The sequence below is a fragment of the Anguilla rostrata genome, unplaced genomic scaffold (assembly GCF_018555375.3).
Source record: "Anguilla rostrata isolate EN2019 unplaced genomic scaffold, ASM1855537v3 scaf0127, whole genome shotgun sequence".
Classification (NCBI taxonomy): domain Eukaryota; kingdom Metazoa; phylum Chordata; class Actinopteri; order Anguilliformes; family Anguillidae; genus Anguilla; species Anguilla rostrata.
Window position 1 is genome coordinate 8155 of NW_026985692.1, and position 7330 is coordinate 15484.

The 7330-nt window shown below is 41.9% G+C and overlaps 1 long non-coding RNA gene across 1 annotated transcript; it reads right to left on the bottom strand.

Moving 5' to 3' along the window:
- Positions 1 to 603: 603 nt before the first annotated feature.
- LOC135246279 (uncharacterized) lies at positions 604 to 3407 on the bottom strand. Its single transcript, XR_010327590.1, has 4 exons — positions 2961 to 3407; positions 2691 to 2746; positions 2411 to 2551; positions 604 to 2115 (listed from the first exon to the last, which is right to left on the bottom strand). It is a non-coding gene; the product is annotated as an uncharacterized LOC135246279 (long non-coding RNA).
- Positions 3408 to 7330: the final 3923 nt, after the last annotated feature.

Genomic DNA, 7330 nt, shown 5'->3' on the forward strand with positions numbered 1-7330 from the left:
ATGTGTGAGTAACTTGGCATTTTTGTACGTTGAAAACGTGTTTTTTTTAATGAGATTTGGTTTACATATAAAAACTTCAATTTCCGTAAAAGAGTAAGTAGGCTATATGCACAAATCAAAACTGAAGAAACTCAATCTAGTTGACGCCCCTACTACCTTTGAAACAGGTGAAATACTAGGTCTGCAAAAGTTAAATTGGGGTATGTTTAGGGCATATGGTTTACGTTCCCGCGAATTTCCCGATGCTGACGACGAATGGATGTCCAGATTCCCACAATAATATTGACTGTCACTGTGACTCAGCACACACAATTTGATTTGATCCTTCTACAGCGATGCCAGGCTCATTACATTACAGCCATTTAGCAGACGCTCTTATCCAGAGCGACTTACACAACTTTTTTTACATAGTATTTTACATTGTATCCATTTATACAGCTGGATATATACTGAAGCAATTTCGGTTAAGTACCTTGCTCAAGGGTACAACGGCAGTGTCCTACCCGGGAATCGAACCTGCAACCTTTCAGTTACAAGTCTAGTTCCTTACCCACTGTGCTACACTCCGTCACATCACACTGCTTTTCAATATCGAGTATTTAGAAAGGTTCCTCTCAGCAGTAGCTATGTTCTGAACCGTTGTAGAAGTGACAGTTACACAACTCGTTAGAGAACAGACAATATTTATCAATAGGGAGAATTCACGCTATGGATGGGCAAAAGAGCTTTCTGGATTTTGCCATCACACATGTTAGGAGGAACATCATCCAGGAAGACTCAGTGAATGACAGGAACCAGGAACACCCGTTTAATGACAGACTACTGCCATTGAAGAACCATGAACATGAACAGTTTATGGAACATTATGCACATATGCTGACAAGCAATAACAGCGCTGGGTGAAAAGTACTATTGTGTGTTGGATTTTTTATTTATTTAACCTTTATTTAACCAGAAAAAACCCCCATTGAGATCAAAATCTCTTTTGCAAAGGGGACCTGAGCAAGAAAGACACTATAGGGCTAAAAGTACTATACACGGACACCTGAAATCCAACATCTCATCCAGAATTATGGGGATTAATATGGAGTTGTTTGGAGTAGAATGTGATTCCAAACCATGAACAACAGCCCCAGACCAAGGGGTGTCCACATACTTTAGGTCATATGGTGTATATTTACACATACACACACACACACACATTATCTCAATTTTCCAATAATAGATGACCCCTTTATGTAATTGCCTAATCTTGCCCCCCCCCTCTGCCTGTACTGATGTGTAGTGAGAAGTCTGGTGCATTTGGCTGTCATGGATCACCTAGGTGGGTGCTACACATCGGTGGCTGAGGTAAGCTTCCCTGCTTCACTTTAAAGCACTTTCACATTATACGATAAAACGGTTCTATATAAAATTGCATCCACTCAAGGGAGTGGTCAACACTATATAGAACTACTCTATGGCTTGGCCTACTTTAGAGTGTTTCTGCTTGCAGTTTTTTTTTTCACCCTCAATTTTTTATCCTCTCCAAACTTGAAATGTCCAGTTGCACACATAGGTCCATCTCATCACTGCAACTTCCTTTCTCAATTTGGGAGAGTGCAGACAAGCACGACTTGTCCTCTGGAGTTCCCCTGCCTTCCTCCGCCCTTGATTTCACTAAATAGTCCACCAGTATATCTACGCAGTTCTCGCATCCACCACCGGAGGTCGCTGATGCACCGTGTTTGGTTGAGATGGCGAAGGTTTACAAGAACATCTCAACACAATCTTCCCCAGACACACTATTTCTCTTCCTGTAACTTCAGGTGCATCAGTTTTTGAGGAAACATTAAGTTTTTATGAAATATATGGTTAAATATCATCAAGGAAGTTCAAAATTGACAGGACTACTGAGGGCAAAATAATCCAGGTGAGGAGGTGACCTGCTGATACATTGTTCAAGTTTCTCCAGGGTGAGTCATGAGTGGTGTATGCTGGAGTTCACAGAGAGCTTTTTCCTTGTAAAACTGAACAGATGGATTGCTCCGGAAACAGCTACACCTCCGACAATACCATACTGCATCTTCCAGAAGCTCACCAGGAAGGTCACCAGGAAAGACACCAGGTCCACTCCTATGGACAGTCAGGGAGGGGTGGGGGTGGGGGGGTGGAGTGTGAGAGGTGACACTGAGATGAAAAATCAATTAACTTGTTCACTCTTTTACTTTGATATCACTCTCTTTTGTCACAAGTCGGCATGGTTCCATTTCCAAAACAGGATGCAAGTCAACAAATCCAAGTACCACACAGCTGGGGCTGGGTTTCAGCCTGTCGCAACCTGAGATCCATAGGGGAGAGCTGACATACCATAGTAACAGCAAGTATGCAATATAATACCTCACATAGCTGGCTTGTTGGGCACACTCACCTCCAACCTCCCAGATCTCCTGGTACCCTCGGAGGTCAGCCATGGGAGCCACAGAGGAGATGATGACCGCAGCTAGAGCGGCCTTAGGGACGTAGCAAAAGAGTGGCATGAGGAAGACCAGAGAGAGCAGCACGATCACGCCTGCGGCGGAGGGGGGGAGGGGGAGGGTGGGAGGGTGGGTGGGTGCATGGTTAGATACATGTCTGACAAATTTTTGAAGCCATAAAAATGTATTATCGGGTTAATGGTTGAAAATTGCTGATGAAAAGCGCTGACTCACCTGTCACCACGCCCCCTAGTGGTGTGCACACCCCAGTTTGCGAGTTCACGGCGCTCCTGCCAGGACACAGTCATACATATTTGTTGTTGTTGTCCGGCATCTTAATTATAAACAATTGCAGTTGTAAAACAATCATATAGTAGAACATATTACGAGCGCAGTCCGTTTTACATCTTCATTCTATGCAGATGCATGCAAGATGAAGAAGAATATGTTTTTGTGTATAACGACAGCGCACAAGTATACAGGTGAACCCTGAGGATTCCGTACCTTCCAAAGCTCCCGGTGACTTGAAAGAATTGAGGAAATATTGGGTAGCATTGCTTTGGAATACATCTTATTTAATTTCAGTGAGTCAAGATAGCCTATATTGTTTGTAGTACCGTAACTTGGCGTCATTTTGATATCAATACTTTTAATGGCAGGCCTGGATTTTGGCAGTCTGAATGAATGAGTTATAGACGGTGTAGGCCTATGTCTTGTATGTGTGAGTAACTTGGAATTTTTGTATGTTGAAAACGTGTTTTTTTTTAATGAGATATCGTTTCTTTTTGCAAAGCGTTTTATTATGAGAGTGAGAAATGCGAAGTGACCCTGTAAGAAATGGTTGTGGATTATGGCTATCCTTGTGTGAATTTGTACAGTCTGATGAGCGTGTACCGTTGTGCAGTTTCGGTTTGCTATATATGTAAAACAGTGGCTGTGACAAAGAGTGTGGTGGCGTAAGTGTAAACCAGAGACTGCATAAAAACGCATAAAATAAACGCATCAGAAACGCAGGTGAAATATGGCCAGTGCATGTACTCACGGATTTGACGGGCATCCAACGAGCCTTGATTGACAAAAGAATCAGCAAGCCCGTAGAATTAGAGCTCCCTAGGTCGCAACTTGTGTACCCTTCTGTCCTGCTCCGTTGTCTGTTATTTCGTGAAGATGCACTTTTAGTGTTTGTAACTGTGTAGGTGACTTAGGTGCATTAACTGTCTTAACTACTGCTTGTATTTTTTCCATAGATTGCGTTGTTGCCGTTCTCGTTGTGTTAGTGTTAATCAGTTTAACCTTCAGGGTCCAAGTTGAACTATGCGGTTGTTCCCTGCACTTGGACCGGTACTTCTCTCTAGGGGTTTCGTCATACTTGTTCCTGGTTATGGTTATACACTTTGTTGTACGTCGCTCTGGATAAGAGCTTCTGCCAAATGCTTGTCTGCAGGTAGGAATCCTCTTCGCTGTTTTGCTAAGCTAGAACCGGAAAACTTGATAGTGGAGAATAGGAACAGACGCATATGAGAGAATAGGAGGCCTTGCATATGAGAAAATAACAACAGTGTGAGAGAAATTAGGATGAAATAATGAAATTGCGCAGTTGAAACAATATGTTTTTAGCAGAATGGGCATGTAGGTGAAGGTTGACATGATCACAGAGTATAGTGTGAAGTAAATGAAGTGACCATGAGCGAGCTTAGTTTTGTTATCGAATGGTATATATAACAGTCGGTATGAACTATTAGTTGTTAAAGTGGAGGGTTAAGTAACGTGTGAAATCTATTGCAATGATGTGCTTTTGTCATGTTCAGTATTAGTAATTATAATTATGGGTGAGTCATGATTTTAAATGTAATGTTTTAATGGGGAGTTAGTAATTGTTTAGCTAGATAAATGTGGCTAGATAGAGAACAGGGCGAGGTAACATGAATGTAGAAACGTGGCGTTTGCTGATTTGAAGGTTTTGTACGGTAGCCAAGTGAAGAAATATAGTTAGTAGAAATGGCACAGTGGTGAACTGGTGTAACTTTTTAATAAAAGGAATACATTTGCCGCCATGAAATGCACATGGGTGGCCGTGAGTGAGTTTTGGTAAAGCAAATATAAGCGTAAGAAAACGTTAGTGTAAAAGAGGAAATTATCTGCCTGAGGGCGAGGTGGGATTCAATCCTTCAATCGGAGGTTTACCAGTCTGTGACTTTGTTAGTGCAGCACCATGACATAGCGATGCAATGCGTGAAATATCATTAGCAAACCCGTCCGTGGTTTTAAATAAGAACACAGGCGAGTAGGCACAGAAGAGCTCCCGTTGAATCCATATTGCTTTGCAATATTGTAGTCGGTTAATAACGTGCAGACGGTACGTCATAATGCAGTGTATACGTTCGGTGAACGGCGGGTAGATAATAATTGAGCAATAATTGAGAAGTAGTAGACAATTATTAGTGAGGGTCGAAGCAGGTTAAAGAAACGTGTTTCTAGCTGGGCTTGAACCTGACACCCCACGTTCTCAAGACTGTAACCTTGCCCACTAGGCCACAGGCAGACTAGCTGTTTAAGCTGGAAATGTTTGAGAGTAAAAAGGTATGGGTATTTTGCGTGTGTATGCGAGTTTCTGATTGGGTCGTGTAGGTGAAGATTTGGCTGGTGTAGGTAAAATGTCCAATGGGGAGACATTTTGTTTGTGGGATAGGCGGCAGGAAAAATAAGAGTGAGAAGAAGAAGAAGAAGAAAGAGAAGAAGAAGAAGAAGGAGAAAACGCAAAATCCCCTTAGTTTGGGGCTTTATTGTGTGAACATGTGAAGTTGTTTATGAATTATGTCTGTTGGGCTGAGTGTCTGTGGCTGTTGTGGTTATTTCTGTGGGGAACCCTGAAAAGTGCCAAACTCTCGGTGCTGTATAGGTATGGGGCATGCCCCTGCCAAGGCGTAACTTGGCGGGATGGCATACCTGCCATCCCAATATGAAAGATAAAACAATGCATGATGCATGATTTTGCTTTAGTTATACTGCGCTGCACTCCCATATCTGTTTCACACCGTGACCAGTGACCCATCCCTTCCCTTACTTACGCCTTTCTGGTGTTTTCTGTCATCCATCTCTGCTGTCACTTGACATTCTCCTCAGACACCAGCGGCACTTTGACACGTCGTCCACCCCATTACGTGAAGGAAAAACAGAATGATCAGCGGGAAAAACAGCATGTTCACACCGTTACCTCTCAGTGAACAAGATATTAAGTTCCATAAACCATCACCCCCTCCCCCCCAATGCTCTTACCACCACCCCAAAGATAAAACTCTATTCTGTCCAGGGGGTATTGGCATCAAACAAGTCATACCATTTTTGGACAGGTAATCCCAAAGGTAATCACAAATTGCTTGATACATAAACAGCTACAGTGCTGTATAATTGATGAGAAAATAGACACTCCAAAGAAATTCTAACAAAATTACACAATAATCACCATACAAAAAGACAGGTAGAATAACAACAATGCAATTACAGGTACAGTACTGACACAAATTATGGAAACACTGCATTTATTTTGCAACAATTTCACTTTTTCCCACTGCGCACAGGAACTGGGCAAATTGTGGTCATTTGGTCACTCACTCACTCACTCACGGACAACCTGTTGGACGCATGCACAGGTGGTGCTTTCTTTAGTAGGGCACATGTGCAGGCGCATCTCCCAAAATCACCACTTCAAACAGCATGACATTTTTAAGCACAGCTTTATCGCCTAACGTTACTTTCGCTAACCCTAATATGTTAGCATTTCAACTACTTTAGTTAACCTATTTAGCGTGTACCACCGATACAGATGTATGGACACACGGAGGACAACAAATAACGTTACAGAGGTAAGGACGTGCCATAGCTAGCTAGCTATATAATTAGCCAAGTTTTACTCATGACACTTTGTACAGGTGCGCTGTGGGTCTGCACGGTTTCGTGCTTGTTTGTATACTAAATGTAATATGTAATAATGCAACATCAACATAAAACAAAAATTGAGAAATAATTTGTGATAAGTAATAATCATTACAACTTCCTGTATGTATTTGGTCATACCTACATAATTCAGCAGTCTAATGTATCTTACTGTTGGAATTTTTATAATCAGTATGACCATGTATTACTTTGCCCAGGATTTTTCTACATAAAATGATGACATTCATGCAAAGAGAATCTTTTTTATTTGTATACCTTATTTCAAATTACTGATGATCACAATGTCGTTACCACCCGTGGTCAAGAAAACAACTGTTTTGAACACATTTCTACAGAGGAAAATAGCTCTGAGAAACAACAACAGAAGAAAAAGCATGCACAAAACTTTTATAAGAGTACTAAACTTTTTCTTCCCTCAGGTATGACTCGTTTCTATGTATTATTAAGTTTTCTCTACAAGCTGCTGGGGAGAAATTCTTTTTTTTATTTTTTTATTTTATTCTTACTTTTTCATTTTGATTCTCACAAAGTAGACAGTGCGAGAATATACAGGAAGTGAATAGAGCATCTCCGCTCACCCTCGGCATAAAAACGTAATCTTTGTGGCATTGCATTCAAAACATCATAAGCGGACATGTTGACTCCCCCAGACAATAAAGGACATAGAGTTTTACGGGGCCTCAATCCCCTGCCACCCAAATCCCCCACCCCCCATCATCCACCACCCACCACAAGGGACTGGCAGAAAACAGGACAGGTTCATAACATAGCGGAGAAAGATGACAACCTGGCAGACCTCGTCCCAAGGTAACAAAATGCTGTCTGAAAAGGGGTGTGCCCAATTCCAGAAGCATTTCCACTGACCAAACCCCTCATGTTGTGATGAAAGCCCTATTAAGTGGAGGGCTCTATAAACTTGG